General features: G+C 40.6%; 1 long non-coding RNA gene across 1 annotated transcript in view; it reads right to left on the bottom strand.

Annotated features, from left to right (window-relative positions):
- The window catches only part of LOC148517845 (uncharacterized), a 159,170-nt gene that overhangs the window by 51,233 nt on the left and 90,514 nt on the right, over window positions 1–17,423 (bottom strand). The window contains exon 2 of the long non-coding RNA XR_015879248.1: window positions 13,880–13,910. This is a non-coding gene — a long non-coding RNA (uncharacterized LOC148517845). The remainder of the gene's footprint in view (window positions 1–13,879; window positions 13,911–17,423) is intronic.

Here is a 17,423-nt window from a genome sequence, read left to right as displayed (position 1 = left end):
AGGCACTGCAGGGGAAGAGGAACGACTGTACTATTATAATGTTGTAATCGTACCGTCGTTCCACTATCTGCTAGTGGATACGCACACTTACAGTTGCAAAATTTTTATTACTATTGGTGTGAATTAATTAGTAAATGATAACACAGGTTAGATGGAATATTAATTAAAAAAACTGTGTGTAGTACATAAATGGGCTAAGCAGATATACAGTACATTATTGCTTCCTATTCACACAAAGTTACTTATTATATTATGGCAAGACAATACAAAACCAAAACATCTACTTAATGTAGTAGGAGTCTAGAAAAGCCACACCATATATCCTTACAGATGCAAATTACAGTAAATCAATAAGCAACAATAAAAATATATTTTCTCTAAATATCTTTAGGAAAATTTAATTCACAAGATATATTCCAAATGAAAAAAATAGAGATAATTAGGAGCCCTAGCTGCTGCAGATACGTCCTCATACACTTATGCTTTTTGCTCCATATGGCTCGACATGCCTGGCCCGACTTAGACTCTCCACTACAGGTAGCCATTCCCAGGATTCAATAATTTTATGTCATTATTTACTAAGTCACTAATCGTGTACTAAATACTTTATTTGGGGTTAATGTTTTTGTTGCAAAGGAATAGGTATAAAAGTAGCAGATTAAGCATAACGAGTCATGGCATAAATCACTAGTATTTTATAAGGATGGCTCATGCCACGCACACCATTATGCTTAATCTGCCACTTTACACCAATTCCTTTGCTGCAAAAAACACTAGCCATAAGCACAGTACTTAGGGCCTGATTCAGCAAGAAATGCACTGATGAAGACGCACACAACCGGCCGCTGCAAAAATATGCTAATGAATGCATACGCAGACGTCCATCACTACATAATAGTACCACCCACTACCTTTACTTGCGTCCTCTTAGTACCTGGCAAAACAGCGTAAGTACCGGTAACATCGAGAACCATCGGACCCATACGCACAATAGTGGTTGACCTGACCCTTCCACAGACATAGCAAGACTTCCTGTGTGCAACTAAACCTCAGGGGCTGTATTAAATATACAGCCCCTGAAACGCCGTCCAAATGTACAGGCATGCCTGCGTTTGCCCGACCCCCCCCCCCCCTGTCACCACCCTCAATAGGCACTTTCTGTCTGTCAATTACTTGTCCCTGGGGCTGTGAACTCCCTGCGTATGCATACTCCATCGCACTGGCTGGTTCGCGCATGCACACTGCGATGCATGCGCAGAGCAAAACCATCGACTGATTGCGTGTCTGCATCCATGCGTTCCTTGCTGAATCAGGCCCTTAGTAAATTATTAGCGAATTAAGAGCCTGATTCAGAGATCTACGTTAATCCGATGATTAACTTACATTTCCGATGTTCAGAAGTCTGCGCCCAGTTAGGCTGCGTGAAACTTAAACTGCCACAACCTGACCAAAGGAGCAACCATTGGTCACAATGGTTGCGATGGTGATCCCAGCCTGCAACGCCAGTCACAGTGCTGAGATCACAAATGCAGCAATGTGTCTGATACCTACTTCTGCTATTGCATCAGAGATGGACGGATTTGCACAGCTGCTTGTGTGCAGCTCTGCAAATCTGTACATCTCTGAATCAGGCCCTGAGACACAATATTCAGGGAAAGTACACTTGGGTAAAAAGGCAAAAGACATAGGTCCTGCACTGTAGGATTACGTACTTTTCCCAGCATTCAATTTAATTTACTAATAGTGTGCTTAGTCGCTAATAGTGTACTAAGGGACTGATTCAGAGATGGATGGATTTGCAGAACCGCACACAAGCAAATCATTCCATCTCTGATGCAAAAGCAGAAGGAGGTGTCAGACACATTGCTGCATTTGCAATCCAAGGGCTGTGACTGACATCAAAGGCTGTGATCACCATCGCAACCATTGCGACCAATGGTCGCAATGGTTGCTCCTTTGGCCAGGCTGTGGTAGTAGAAGCCCTCCACAGCCTGGCCGGTGTAGATGTCGACCCTAGCCTTGACTCTTTCAGAAAACGGGAGCGACACGCCCCAGTTTCTGGGAATGGCGACTAAGCACACTCTCGCTCCACCACCCAAATACCGAGATCACAGGTCCCGTTTTGCACATGCGTATAATAGGTCCTGTGCAGGTGCAGACCCCTAAACATCGGAGATGTGCATTCATCCTCGGACGAACGTACATCTCTGAATCAGGCCCTAAGTACTTAGGAATTGTATAGCACATTAGGACACATTTAAAAAAAAAATCGCATGGCTGAGCTAGTCGGAAACTCTATGGTGCGTCAAACGCGGTATTTGGTGCCATTTGAGTATAGGTGTATGTGTACATCTGTACATAAACCCACCTTCTTAATGTCACAATGGTGGTTAAAGGAGAGCAAGACAGGAAGTAATATCATATTTATTAAGGATTAGCTTAGGCAAACACTTATGAGAACTAGAGATGAGCGCTTCCAGTTACATGTAATCCAAACGCGCCTGAATTTACGGTATCCAAGGCAATCCGAGCGGCGGCTCGGGTCTTCCCGCCAGACTGTGATTCCACTTCGAGGCAAAACGTCATCTTCCCAGCGTCGGATTCTTGTGGGTATTGGATTCTGTATAAGGTGCCATGGCATGGACTCTGCGCCATTTCACTCTCAGGCACTCTGTTGTATGATGTGTTGTACTCTGATGTATTGGCTGTGCTGTGTCCAGACTCACAACCTGTGCTCTGTATAGTCAAGTGTGTATAGGGGCACACTTCTGTAGGCTGCACTGTACTCTGCTGTATTGGCTGTGCTTTGTCCAGACTCCAGACTCACAAGCTGTGCTCTGTATAGTCAGTGTGTATAGGGGCACACTTCTGTAGGCTGCACTGTACTCTGCTATATTGTTTGTGCTTTTGTCCAGACTCACAAGCTGTGCTCTGTATAGTCAGTGTGTATAGGGGCACACTTCTGTAGGCTGCACTGTACTCTGCTGTATTGTTTGTGCTTTTGTCCAGACTCACAAGCTGTGCTGTGTATAGTCAGTGTGTATAGGGGCACACTTCTGTAGGCTGCACTGTACTCTGCTGTATTGGCTGTGCTTTGTCCAGACTCCAGACTCACAAGCTGTGCTCTGATAGTCAGTGTGTATAGGGGCACGCTGCTGTATGCTGTGCTGTAAAGTGGCTATTCACAAGTAGCACTAAATTGAGTATTGTCACTGTCCGTTGCGAAAAAAGTTAAACACTTTAAAGTTAAAAATTTGTATTATTTTTTAAGTTTGCACAACCTGTGTGCGCTGTACCCCTGAGCGTTATTATCCACGTACATAATAAAATAAAACCCCTTTGAATTGTCGCAGTGAGAGTTCAGCTTCGAAGTAAAAATAAAGATACTCTTCTATTGTTTGGTGCGCTTTACCCTAGTGCGCTTTGCTCACGTGCATATATAAGCTCTGTGACTTCATTCATTATCAGCTATGGACCTGATTCAGACCTGCTCGCTGCAGACGATGTTCGCTAATGTGCGCATGCGTGTAGTTTGCAGTGCGCGTGCGCAAACTAGTACGAGCGATCGGAATGTGCTCGCTCACCCTGCTAAGACAGCCCAGTGGAATGAGTGACAGGAGAGGCCGTTTGTGGGTGGTAACAGGGGCAGGCCAGTAGTAACGGGGGAGTGGAGTTGTGGACGCAGGCGTGCCAGAGTGTTTCAAAGCCGTTTCTGGGGCGTGCATAATTAACAGGCAGCATCATAGTACACGTCAACTGGTTGAATAATACACTGAAGTGATCGCAGTGCTTGCGGTAGGGTACAGTCAACCGCAAGCGCTGCGGTCATATCCGATGGAACCAGATGTACCGATGTCTGTATATACTTCCTAGAGATGACGTACGCTAGTGGGCGGCTAAAGACAGGCTGGTTGGCGTCTGTAAGCACAAAGTGATCGCTCGCCAAGACATAGTGGGCATGCTTATGCCTTGCCGTGCGAGCGGCTGCCTTGACGTCAGCGAATTACCATACGCTGGGAGCTAGCGGCCGCATCTAGTGAGCAGGTCTGAATCAGACCCTATATGCTATGTTTGAAGTTGAACTGCCACATGTTTGTGCTGCCCACTGCTGTCGCTTAGCTTAGTCAGCCAGCTAAGCTCAGTACAACCTTTTGGCCTAAACTGTTTGAAAACAATATTGTGACCTGTGAGGTGGTCAAAATTAACTGGAAATGAGAGTAAATTAATATTATTAAGGTTAATAATACTCTATGAACAAAACAAAAAAAAGCTCAAATGATGTGATTTTAGCTTTTTGTAAACCTCTGGAAAAAAATACAAAACCAAAATCAGTCACGGCGGTTTGGCAAAACCAAAACCTGGCAACGAATTAGAACCAAAACCAGCAAAAATGGTCCGGAGCACATCTCTAGGGAGAACCAGAATGATTTAGGAACCAGCAATGAATTTTTAAAGATCACCATATTATAGCATGTATTTTTTTCTTTTTAAACTTGACTTGATTATAATTTCCCAATTATTGTATTTTGTGGGATACTGTAGATGTTAGACATCATAACTGTTTACATTACCACAAATTCATTTTGAATATATTTTTCTACCTACATTCCTCCATGACATCCTAATCCTTCTAATGACCTTGTTACACCACATCCTAAACTACTCCCTCTTGAATTACAACTTTAATCTCTCTACATACTTCGGATTAATGCTTTCTTTTCTGCATTCATTCAGGTTTCATCACCTTCTAATTCTTTGCGTTGCCAGGGTGAAATGACCCATGTAATCCTATTACGAAAGGATAAATCCAGTTTATTTCATTTCCTGGTTCCCCCTTATATATTTATCACCATAAGCATACAGTACCTAACAAAACACAATGCACCAGTCTCCACTATGGTTCTCACAACAGAACAATTTTAATGTCACATACATCTTTTATTAAATACTAGGGTCTTCAATTTGACAAAACTATGCTTAATGTTCTATTTACTGTGGGATTTTATGTTATTAAAAAATACATTAAATAGATAACAGATTATATAGGGGCTGATTATGCTGTATGCAGATTCACGATTATGAAGAATCTGTGTGTGCACAGGACCCATTCTGCGCATGTACAGAACGGGTCCTGCGTGATCGCAGGCTGCCCCTGCCTGATTGACAGGCAGAGGCATTTATGGGGTGGTACAGGGGCGGGGACAGCTGGCGTTCCTGGAAATGGAGGCATGTAGTCCTCCCCGTTTCCCAGGAGTGGCAGGGCCACTGCGTCCAAGGAGCGGAGGCTTACACAGCTGGCCGACACAGTTCACCATCGCGACCATCCCAGCCTGCAACCTTGGTGGCAGTGCAGGAATTGCAAATGCAGCAGGGGGTGTCAGACACCTCCTGCTGGATTTACATATTAGCACGGACGGTATTGGAAATCCGTCCTATGCAAATCTGTCATAATTCACAGAAGTATTTACAAGGAAATAATTCGGACGGGCATGCTGGACAATCCTGCATGCCCGACCGAGCAATATTTAACCCTTGGTCGCCCGCACACATGCTACAATTATCGGGGCAATCCGCCGATATCAGGCGGATCGCCCCGATAATTGTAGCGTGTATGGCCAGCGTAACAGTCGTTAGAGATGCAGCAGACATGTTATGAATGGGAGCAGTATGACTTGCCAACATGGTCATTAGGTCAACAAACATTACGTAGACATGTATTTAGGCCAACATGGTTAAAATGTCAACACATCCAGAATGAACATAATGTCGACATGTTTTCCTTGTTATTTTAGCCTCAGCCAAACCCTAAATAATACATTCATAACTTGTCGACATTTTAACCATGTCAACATTCTGACTGTTGGCATTCAGAACCTCTCTCATAATTCCCTGCATACTTTATGCAACTATTAGCACCACGGATAGACAGGCTGTTTTTTTTTTTTTTTTAATGGGCTAATACTATTATTAACCTCTAGGACATTTTGTTGCACACTAGTCCATAATTTAACACTATACCCAACATACTGTCTTGTCTTTTTTATTATATTTCTGGTTAATGTATTTTAGAGTGTTTTTCAACATTTTATGATTGTTTAATAGATATCATATCGATGCAATATATAGTAGTTCTAAGTTGTTATTCAGTGATATTGACCTTGTCAGACAGGTTACTATTTCTATCACCCATTCAGTAAAATAATAACGGTCTGTGTCTATTCAGTAACAAACAAATATCCTCATATTTTGTGTAGTGCAACAAACGCCCACCCGCTCCCGATTTTATTTACCTTTGGGCCTCACTCTTCCAAAGAGCATCAAGGTACCCAGCAAAGCTCTTTTGTTGGCTCCTCCCACTCTCTGAGTTGGCTGAGCCGCTGGTCCTGTGCTGTGACCTCTGTTCTGCTGCTCCACTATGGAAAGGTATAGATCCCCTTCAGTATTTGTACCTGAAAGTGATGTGAAGTGAGGGCGGAAGTGCAATTCCATGCCTACAGTTGTGCCCACATACATCTATCCTCCGTGCACTACAAGTCGTGCTACACAACGCGGGAGCTCAGCTTGACTCGGTAGCGCCGGGCGTATTTTCTTGTGTTGTTTTACCTTCAAATGTGTGTTATTCTCACAACGATGCAAATAGCACAAGCAACTTTTGCTGATTAAAATGATATGCAGCATGCCTATGTTCTCTGTGTGACTGCGGGTGTACCTGCTACGTTACAGTGTCGGCGGTTGCAACACTAACGTAGCGCTTCGCATGCAGCTACACCTGCAGTCACACAGAGAACATAGGCATGCTGCATATCATTTTGTATATGCATCGTTGTATGAATAAGACATATATGAAAGTAAAAGGACGCACGAAAAGACGCTAGGTGCTACTGGGTCACGCCACGGCATGCAGTAACTAAAAGGGCTGTTTAACGCACCAGGAGGCTAGATGTATGTGGACCCAAAATGCTAGATGTGGCCTTTATACGAAAAGAAGAAATTGCTTTGTTTGCCACTCTTCAGGCAGGGTGGCTTGCTTCGCTTGCCACAGGTTTATATTCCCGCTCTATGTCCACATGGATAGTAGGGAATGACGTTGGGCAGTAACTGATGATTTCAAGGTACAAATACTGAAGGGGATCTATCCACTTCTGCTCGACTACAGCTTCTGCCTGGCATTCATTGTGCTCCATGTGGATGGCGGTGAGTGACAGCATATGTCACATTGACGGGGCAGAGCTGAAGTGGCGGAGCTAAAGACACATACGCCGTACACACACACACACACACACACACACACATCAAACAGATTCTAGCTGTCTGTGCCAGGGCAGGTTCCTTATATGAGCCTCCTATAATCACAGGCTGACACAGGGCCCCGCCGATGCTGTTGATAGCGGCCCCCGAGAGGCCACCTCCTTTGTTGCGGCCCGCAGTGACTTGCCAACCGGAGTATTGTAATGAGTCTCTCAGACTCATTATTAGTACAGCTAATGCTGCTGGCTGCCGTCCCTTTCACTGCAACGGGCCCCTGTGCAAAGCACTGGCTTCACAGCAGGTAGTACTGCTACATGAACAGACCCCAAGAAAGGGGCATATCTATAATGAGTGCAGGGTGTGTGGGGCATGGGCCCCTGGGTCCAGACCCTGCACCCATATTTTTAATAATTACCTCTATGGAGTCCCACGTCGGTTCTATCAGCGCTGTAAAAATCGTCTGGAAAATGGCTGCCGTGCCATTTTCCTGGTGACCTACACATGCGCAGTAAACTCTGGGCACAGCCTAGTGCCCAGAGTCTACTGATGCGGCACTGCGTTCAGTGCACTGCCAGCCGCCGAAGAGAGAGGAGGGGGCCCCTGACGGAGACTGCACACGGGCCGCCTTCTCTCTTAATACGCCTCTGCCCCAAGACATTAGCAGCAGATCATTTAAGTCCTGTAGGTTGTGAGGTGGGACCACCATGGTGTGTTTTTCCAGCACATCTGACATATTCTTGATTGGATTGAGATCTGGGGAATTTGGAGGCCAAGTCAACACCTTAAACTCTTTGTCATGTTCCTCAAGCTATTCCTCAACATGTTTTTGCATTGTGGCAGGGCACTTTGTTATTTTATTCAAGAAAAGAAATTGAACATAAAATAATGTTTTATGATTATTATATGAAATTTTGCATTCGGAAATGTATTATTGTAGTGATCAGATGCTAAAAAAAATAAAACATACACTTCTAAGGAAAATAGGAAACTAGTAGTAGGCAGCATTTTGCAAGTACTAGCCAGATGGGGTGGGATCCAGTCAGATTGTGAACAGTCTGAATTTCGATATGGGTTTTAGGTCAATAACCAATATGTCAACATTCAAAAATGTTGACATTTTCATAATGTCGACATTTAACATGTTGACATCAGAATGAGGAGGATCAGGGTCTTTGCCTTCTCACATATAAAAGCACCTAAATAGTGATTTCACATTCAGAATCCATTTTACCACACACTTATATGTAATACTCGTATTATACACACACACACAAATAAACAGACATGCATTATTTATTTTTGTTATTGCAGAACACAGTAGTTATGTTGGTACCACTGTCTTAATCTGCAATACCAGGTTTTCCCTTATAATATTGTTTATAGAAGCCTGTCATTGTGAATGAAAGGTGAATTAAAGTCCCAGACCCCAAGGCTTGTAATCATAATATTAGTTTGGAGGTCATCTTTCACAAAAGCAGGTAAGGGCCTTAAGACACAGTTACTAGAAAGCCAATACCTTAAAGCCTTATACTTCTGTCACATCTTACACTGTACCTTGAAGGTGAGAAATCAGAATTCATTTGTAGTGTCAGAACTGCCTCCAGTGGAAAAAAGCAATTATGATATGCTGGTTATCCAAGGAGCTTGATGCCGAAGGATCCATGATCCTGGCTATCACAATAATTGCTCTGTTAGGATTCGCTGAACACATATCACCATTATAAGAAAAAACATATATGGGGAAGTGGGATGAAATTGTAAAACAGCAACATTTTATTATATAAACTTTTTGCACTTGCAATTACACTAAAAAAAAAAAATCTATAAAAAATATATAATGGAACCCAGATCAAACATAGGACAGTGAATATGCTCTATAAGTTCTCTATACTGCTGTTCACTTAAAACTCTTAAACTGGAGCCTCAGTACCAAGTAACACACAGACACACACACACAAAGCACTAATCCACGGCACTCACCATTCCTAGATTTGGGGTGCAACATGGTATGTGACCACATTGTCTAAATAGAAATCACAGGGGCTATGCACTCACCATAATAAAATAATATTGATCAATTCATGAACTAAAACCCCAGTGTTTACTATGATTATTATTATTAGTTATTATGGTGAGTGCAGAGCCCCTGTGATTTCTATATATATATATATATATATATATATATATATATATATATATATATATATATATACATACATCATACACATACATACATACATACAGATAAATATACTCAGCTCTCTAGAATATTAATAGCAACATCCCGATGCCTTCCAAAGTAGATGGTTAATAAATAAATAATGGGGTTATATGACCTAATGTATTCAATGTTTCGGTTTATAAAAACCTTTGTCAGACACAAAGGTTGTGTGACTCCATTATTTATTTACTATCCTCGAGTGCCGCCACCTCCGTTTTGAGATATAGATTATATATATATATATATATATATAATCACTGAGGAGGCACACGCATTATGTACATGTAGCTTACCCGGGTGCCCTCCCAGGAACTTCGTTCATGCAGAGACCAAATAACGAGACAGACGGGCAGCACTCAAGTAAATAAAGACCACAACAGGTGCAGGGATTCACCAACATTTCTATGTTAATCCATCGTCATCAGGGTTACAAAAAAACAGTCCTGGGAACTGAAAAATCTGTATCCACACGCTCATTAAAGAAAGGCTGCTTTAAATGTTTCCACTGTTTCACCTGTGGTTTTCTGGTGGCATGTGACAGTTTTTATCATCCCAAAAGTGGGAAACTCTTTTCTATTGAACATCGTTTAAGTTGTACATCTACTTTTGTAGTTTATTTGATTATTTGTCCATGCGGCCATTATTACGTGGGCAAGACAGAGAGGCAATTTAAAGAAAGGATTGTGTTGCATCGTTCTACCATCCGTGCTGCACTCACTAAAGGCCACAGTGAAGAACCCGTGGCGAGTAATTTTTTGCAGGAGGGACATAATCTTTCTTTCTACATTACGATATGACTATCAAGTCCCTATATCAGTGAGTGGTGGTGATAGGTCCACTAATTAATTGAGATGTAAGGCACATTGGATCTTTAAATTGGGAATATTAGCTCCAATGGGCTAAATGTATCGATGGGCCTCCATTGCTTTTTATTTTGTGATCTGAGAAACTTGTAGGGCTTGATAGGATTACTAGAATGTCATTACCTGCTATCTAATTTAAGGCTGGCTTCTAATTATAAAGTAGTGGTCCAATATGGTATTGAATGGGTTGTATTGTTCCGCTTTATAGATCAAGAGTAACACTGGATTTTATTAATGCACATGCACTTTATGTAAATATGATGGATATTATGTGGAATGTGGATAGAATTTTCTTTGAATTTTCTTTGTAACTTGTAGTATCTAAGGGAAGAGTAGCTGGTTGTTTCAAGTTCTATTGGCATTACATGGCAGTTATGACATTATTACATTATATTATCTAGTTATCCCTATCACCAATGGACCCGTTGGGGTAGGGAGACTAAAGCTTGTAATACATGCTTTAGTATGAGAGTAGCGGTGATCTGACATATACTGCATTGTGGTATGTTGTTATATATTATGCAATATTGTAATTCATTTAACAACATTGTTATATTATACTTAATAAGTAATTATTTGACTGTTAGTCTTGCATAATAGCAAGTATTTATATCATACTGACGCCACTATATTATGCCTTTGTTTTGTACAGTTTATTTATGTTGTAATGGTGATGGGCACCAGGTGATGATGTCACAACTCAGTCCCGCTGAATCTGTCTGGATGCCGGCTCACGGCATGTGGTGTGATCTGGGGTATAAGGTAGGAGACTGTTTTATGGGTTATCTGTAACCCTGATGACGATGGATTAACATCGAAACGTTGGTGAATCCCTGCGCCTTACGATCAAATAAATGGCGGCACTCAGTCTTATGCAAAAAGTCAAAAACATGTATTCACACGGAACCCATATGACACCAACATTTCGGGACCAATGTGTCCCTTTGTCAAGGCATGTATATACTATATATATATATATATATATATACATACATATACACACACACACATATATACACGCACACACACACATACATACATATATACACAAACACTCACACAGCAAGTGATCATGCAACTGCACCTGAAAATTATATTCCAGGTTGTTCCACACTAACATTGAACTCTGATGGTAGTGCAGTGCCATTATATATGCCATGATATCAATTGAACTGTTCATTGGACCTTGTAGGAAGTAAGGGTTTATTTTTTCAGCCAATGTAATTTTTGTATTATTTCCCTCTAGCTCCCTCCCCTCACTCCATCCCAAATACAAACGCAGGTACATGTGCCAAGATTATTTGTGATAATAAATGGTAATGTTTACAGACAGACATTGCAGCAGCACTTCACAGAGAATTGAATTGCACCCCTAGTTTCTTCCATGTAGTCTTGAGTGGCAATCATATTGGGGGATGCACCAATATTCATGAGAATACAATTTTATAAATTATTTTGTAATCACTGCCTTATGGATATTGGTTATAAATGGACGAGGTGTCACTATACATGTATAGGCTGTATTCTCATTCATGTTGGTTCAGTGCACATGTAGATGACTGGTGCACATTGCGGAGGCCTAGACACAATCCAATGTTTCCTACAGACAATGAGTGGCTAGACACAGCAGCAGGATTGTAGTATAACTGGGTTCCTGGCAGTGATAAGAGAACTGGCTGCAATTTGATTAGTGAATCATTTTGTTATTATAGTACACTACACCCCTATTGATAAGGCTTTTAAAAAAAGTACAAATTGAACTACACTAATCTGTCTATGCTATGTAATACAGATTATTAAGACCTGTAGATGTCTTTTCACCTTCTAACCAATTATTTTCAGCTCTATTTTACTGAATGAGATGGGAAATTCCCAGCACTGTAGTGGGTTCAAGCAATCTGAAAGTTTCCAGGGGCTAGAGATGAGTGACATTATGAGCACTGTTCCATAAAATATTCACTCATTCCCCATTTGGCAACAAATGTTCACTGGCTGAATTTGGCCTTCAGTGTTACCTGCCCTGCCCCAACCACACAGCAGATGAATTGACCACCGCCATCTGAACTCTTTTAATAAACTATAAATTCAGCAAAATGTGAATTTACAATCTGGTGTTCCAAAGCATGGTGAAAAGGTTGAACTGGTGCATTTTATGTATAGAACTCTGCACCTTGTGAAGCAGTCTGTCGGGTGCTGAAATCCATTTACACAAAATGTCACCACGATTTTACTCATCTCTACATGGAACCATGTTTTGTTCAGGCTGCAATAATCTGATATAATAATTCACTCATCTCAAACATGTATGGCAGAAGCGAAAGGATTTTCTAGGGATTTTTGTACTGGATAGCAGAGCCGTAACTAGACTTTTTGGTGTCCTGTGCCAGAGAGAATTGGCTGTCCCCCTCATTTTTTAATTAGGGCCTCATAGGAAAGGGCCAGGGAAGAGATAGGGGAGGCCAGGAGATGCTGGGGATAAAAGAAGAGGAAGCTACAAGTGAGAATTATAATAAACAGGACAATTGGCAGACCCAAGCAGCGCCCCCTGCCCTGGCACAGGTCACACCACCCTAGTTACGGCCCTGCTGCATAGTCCTTCTCAACCATTTATCTGTAGAAAGCCATAAAGATAAACATTAAATACAGAACATCTGTCACTGCGCACCTAATAAAAGAATATTGATTTTTACATTAATCCTGTAAAACTATTACATTTGCTGTTAAGAGATGGTTTGGGAAATCTACCATGGTGCTTTTATTCAAGATAGAGCAAAGAAACCAATTTAGATTGCAAATAAGATGTTTTGAAAACTTGTCACAATCTAAACTCACTGTGCAACAAAACAACAGTGTGATGGGCCTAAACAGCCATATTCGCCTCTGGATTTTCAAAGAACTAAAAACTCTTTTAGAAATATGGCAACATGTGCAGGATGAAAACGAGTTATATATTTATTAGGCAACTATAGTTTTCTGGATAGGCAGCACATTCCATAAATATAAGGAATGTGAGTAGCTCATTAAAAAAGTTTGTTTTTGTAGACGTTCAATTCTTCAAAAAGATCATTTTCCATGTTATAGCTATATACTGTATCTTATTTAACTACAACTATCACATGATATATTTAAAAGTAGTTAGTGGTAGCTCATTTTACTATACCTGACCACATATCAACCACAGCTAATGCTTATGGTCTCCTAGTCACAGTCAAAAAATGTGTTCCCGCAACCTTGGCTTCACAGAAGGAAACTGAATAATTGGAAAATTACTCCATAATTGAAACTCGGCACATGATTATTACCAGCTCAAAGACAGAGAATTCTACCTTTAATCTACACCTTGAAAATGTTGAAGTGAACATTACAATTAAATGCACCAAGCTCAGCTAATAACACGCTCAGAAAGTCCATCAAGTACATTTTATTCTGCCACTGCCTTAAACAGATTATGCAAGGGAAATTATAAAGATAATAAATTAATTCCTTCAATTTCCGTTTTGAATGTACAATGAAAATTTTATGAAAATAAAAATAAAAAAAATATTACCTGTCATAGTTTCCACTTTCTGTTTGAACATCTGCAAGTGAAAATGACAAGTATAGGAAATGAGGAGCATATTTAATAAGACTTCAACCACTATGCTAGAAATAAATTAAAAGCCCTGCAGGGTCGAATAATTTTATTTATGGAGCAACACTGCAACACTTTCCTTCCTCCCTGGAAGCTACAGAATATACCGTAATACTTGCCAGACAAAAAGGTGCTGTATCTTACTGCAACAAGAATGCATTAATGTTCTGATTAGTTGCAAAGTCTTCCATAGTATTCAGTGCAACAAGTAGATCAATAACCACCAACATAATGTACATTACTCTGCAATTTTTTACCTATGATTTTAAATGGCTATATATTGAACTTGATAAATAGTGTACTACATAAAGTAGTAATTAATCTGTGTTGCTTTTTAAATTACATTAGTTGATTACACAAATGTGTGTTGTATAGAAATCTATATTTAGTAACTGGATTAAAAATGTGATTTGAAATGGATACATTTACCAAGGTAATTTATATAAGAGTTGAAATGTAACAAACATCTTGATGAAAATGCAAATCTACATTTTTAACCTTTTTAGATATTCATTCAGTGATTTGATGGTGGCAAAGATGTAATAGGATAGACATCCTGAGCTGGGATTTCACTCAAATCTAACAAATTACCAGTCAACTATGAATGGCACAACATTCAGTGGACTGGTGCGTGAATTAAATACACCCTGGAGTAGTATTGACATTCTGCTTGTACAATCATTCTTTATTCTCAAAGAATAATAAATCAAATAGGTGTTTGTTGAAAAATGAGAAGGCTGTATTGTACATTACAATACCTAAACATGAATAATTAAAGCTTGCAATCAACAACTATCCATGTTCAAAAGAAACAAACCGTTCCATGAAGTGGAACCATCATCTACCACCTACTGACATACCTGATCAATGAGCCATGGTAGGCTGGGTACTTACTGGTGCAGCCCAATATATGGCTGCCTTCATTGTGTATAGGTAATGTCCATTTACAGCTAAACATTATGATATAAAATCAGGAAGACTGGGAGATGTATTTTGACCTTGGACTTGTGCATCATTTTAATCGTAGAACAGTGTTTACTTACATGATAAGTAATATGAGAAGTTGATCCCTTGAGAGGGGTGGAACTACAATGCACAGACCCTGCTGCTCTTCCTGGTGGCTGTCCCCTCCCCTGGAGAATTCATTTCTTCAAGATAACAGAAAGGAGTCACCACATTAGGGATGACCATCAAATAGTGGCGGGGATGCAAATACTAAAATTGCCTTGTGATGGCATGTAGCCACTGCAAGGTAACATTTGATGGTTGTTCTGTGTGCAGTCAGGTAAAATTTTTGCACACACGCAAAACTGCTGTGCTGTGGACACCACTTACAGGTGACCACAGCTGAATTTAACTAATGTATTGGATGGGCATCAGAAGGCGGTTTGTATTAGTTAGCAGCCATTGCAAACCTGGCATCAAGCTGGGAACATAGATGGTTGCTCAACAACGACTTCAATCAGGGACAGACTGGGGCTTAAAATAGGCCCTGCCATTCATCCCGTTCACTTGCTGCAGACATGGGAAAAGGGTCTCTGGCAATACATCATGGGGGCATGGCCATGCACAACTAGGTGTGCTTGTGAGTCACCGGAGCATTTCCTCGCAGCAGACCCCATGCCGAAGCATCAGACCAGACGGTCGGACCAGAAGTGCCAGATGGCCAGTCCGACCGTGGGTTCCCTAACCTACAGCATCATATAGATAAGGTAATTAATGTGCTGTGTATGTGTTTGTTAGTTGATTTATAGTTCATATACTGTAGAGCAACCATTTCAAACTCTCTTAGAGTGACACACCTCTCCATTGTGCTCCTAACCCTGCTTATGGACCTTTGCTGTTTCCCCTGTGTGTGATGGGTGGCCCTGCAACCTGAGCACTAGGATCAAGGATACCCTGTTTCATCTGGACTATTTTCTCTGCATTTCATGCAACACAGATGATAGTTGAATTCTGAGAGCATGGATGTGTATTAATATTTCAGCCGCCGGAGTGGGGAAGAGAAAAATCCCACCCCCCCTCTGCAAATCCATGCAAGACCCACAGCGCATCACTCTAGTGCTGATGTGCTATCTATCCTCCTGGCCTGCACAATATCTAGCAAACAGCTTGATATCTCGCATGCAGCCGGAGCCCCACAGCAGCCTCCACAGGTTACCACACAAACTGTCAGGAAATCCGGCCGATATGTAAAAAAAACGATAGGCCACAAAAACTGTGCTTATTTTTTAATCACATCTGAATTAATTTCCATCGCTATACATTAGTATCTCGATAGTGAAATTATTAGATTTTGCAGTTGTTTAAAAAAAAAAAAAAAAAACTTTTCTCTGTGTTATTTTGTCCAGCATAAAGGTTGTTTCAGTTTGTACACATTATGTTAGATGCAGGTGGTCATATGTGAACATTTGCACACTCATTGAACCACTTTATATTTTATTTTGTGCAATCAACCTGACAGACAAGTCTAAATTATTGTTAAATGGTCTGTTTCAAGGTGCTGGGCTTTCTCATGCCATGAAACGGCGCCATGCAATTCTTTATTATTCAATGGGAGAGGTTCTGTAACAGGATATACAAAGTAGGCACTTTAAGGGGTCAATTCATTTAGGTGCGGATTGCGAGTAGAGAGTTTGCTTCACGAAACAGACTTTGCATGAATGCGCGCACCTAAGAATTCTACAATCCAATTAAAAATGTTTATGCACGGTACTCGCAGCGGGGGCTGCGAATTGACTACCAAGTGCGATGTGAGAGAACTGCATGAAAAATGGGGAGACGATCCTGGACCCCCCGAAATTGATGATTTAGTTACCAGGATGTATAGGAGGCTGTTTGTGGGCATAATGAAAGTACTGAATGTTTTTAAATGGTGTCAAATAGTTGATTTATGCTTTTTCTTTTTAAAAAGATACAAAAAAATTATAACAAAAGCTAATTTTTTTAGTTTCAAACGAATTAAACAAAAAACTGCAAAAAAAAAAAAAAAAATAGGAGAAAAAATTATTTGGGGGTACTTTGAAATTTGGAGAAAAAAAAAAAGAAAAACAAAAATCTATATTTTTCAATTAAAAAAATACTGTAATTAAATTTGGGGTGCCTAAACTAACGAAAACGTTGATTTGTGGTAACTTGAGGCTATTTATTTATTTTTTTACCCCATAAAATGACATGTCATTTTTGGACTAATTAAGTAAATTGGAATCTTCCAATTGCCTAATTAGTCATTAGGGGCAGTGTCCAAGGGGTTCAGAACGGTGTCCCAAAATTTGACCTTAAAATATAGATTTTATTTTCTATCTCTCACCCTGAGGGAGGTTCGAATGGAAAAATGCGAGATTAATCTGACTGGTTCAGTGTGAGTTGCTAATTGGATTGCAAAATTAATTTGTTATTCAAATTTGCAAAGAAAAAAGCAACTCGCACCTCACAATTCGCATCTAATTGGATTGACCTG

Source organism: Taudactylus pleione, unplaced genomic scaffold (assembly GCF_031769625.1).
Source record: "Taudactylus pleione unplaced genomic scaffold, aTauple2 ptg000207l, whole genome shotgun sequence".
Classification (NCBI taxonomy): domain Eukaryota; kingdom Metazoa; phylum Chordata; class Amphibia; order Anura; family Myobatrachidae; genus Taudactylus; species Taudactylus pleione.
This window is presented reverse-complemented; position numbering and strand designations above follow the sequence as displayed.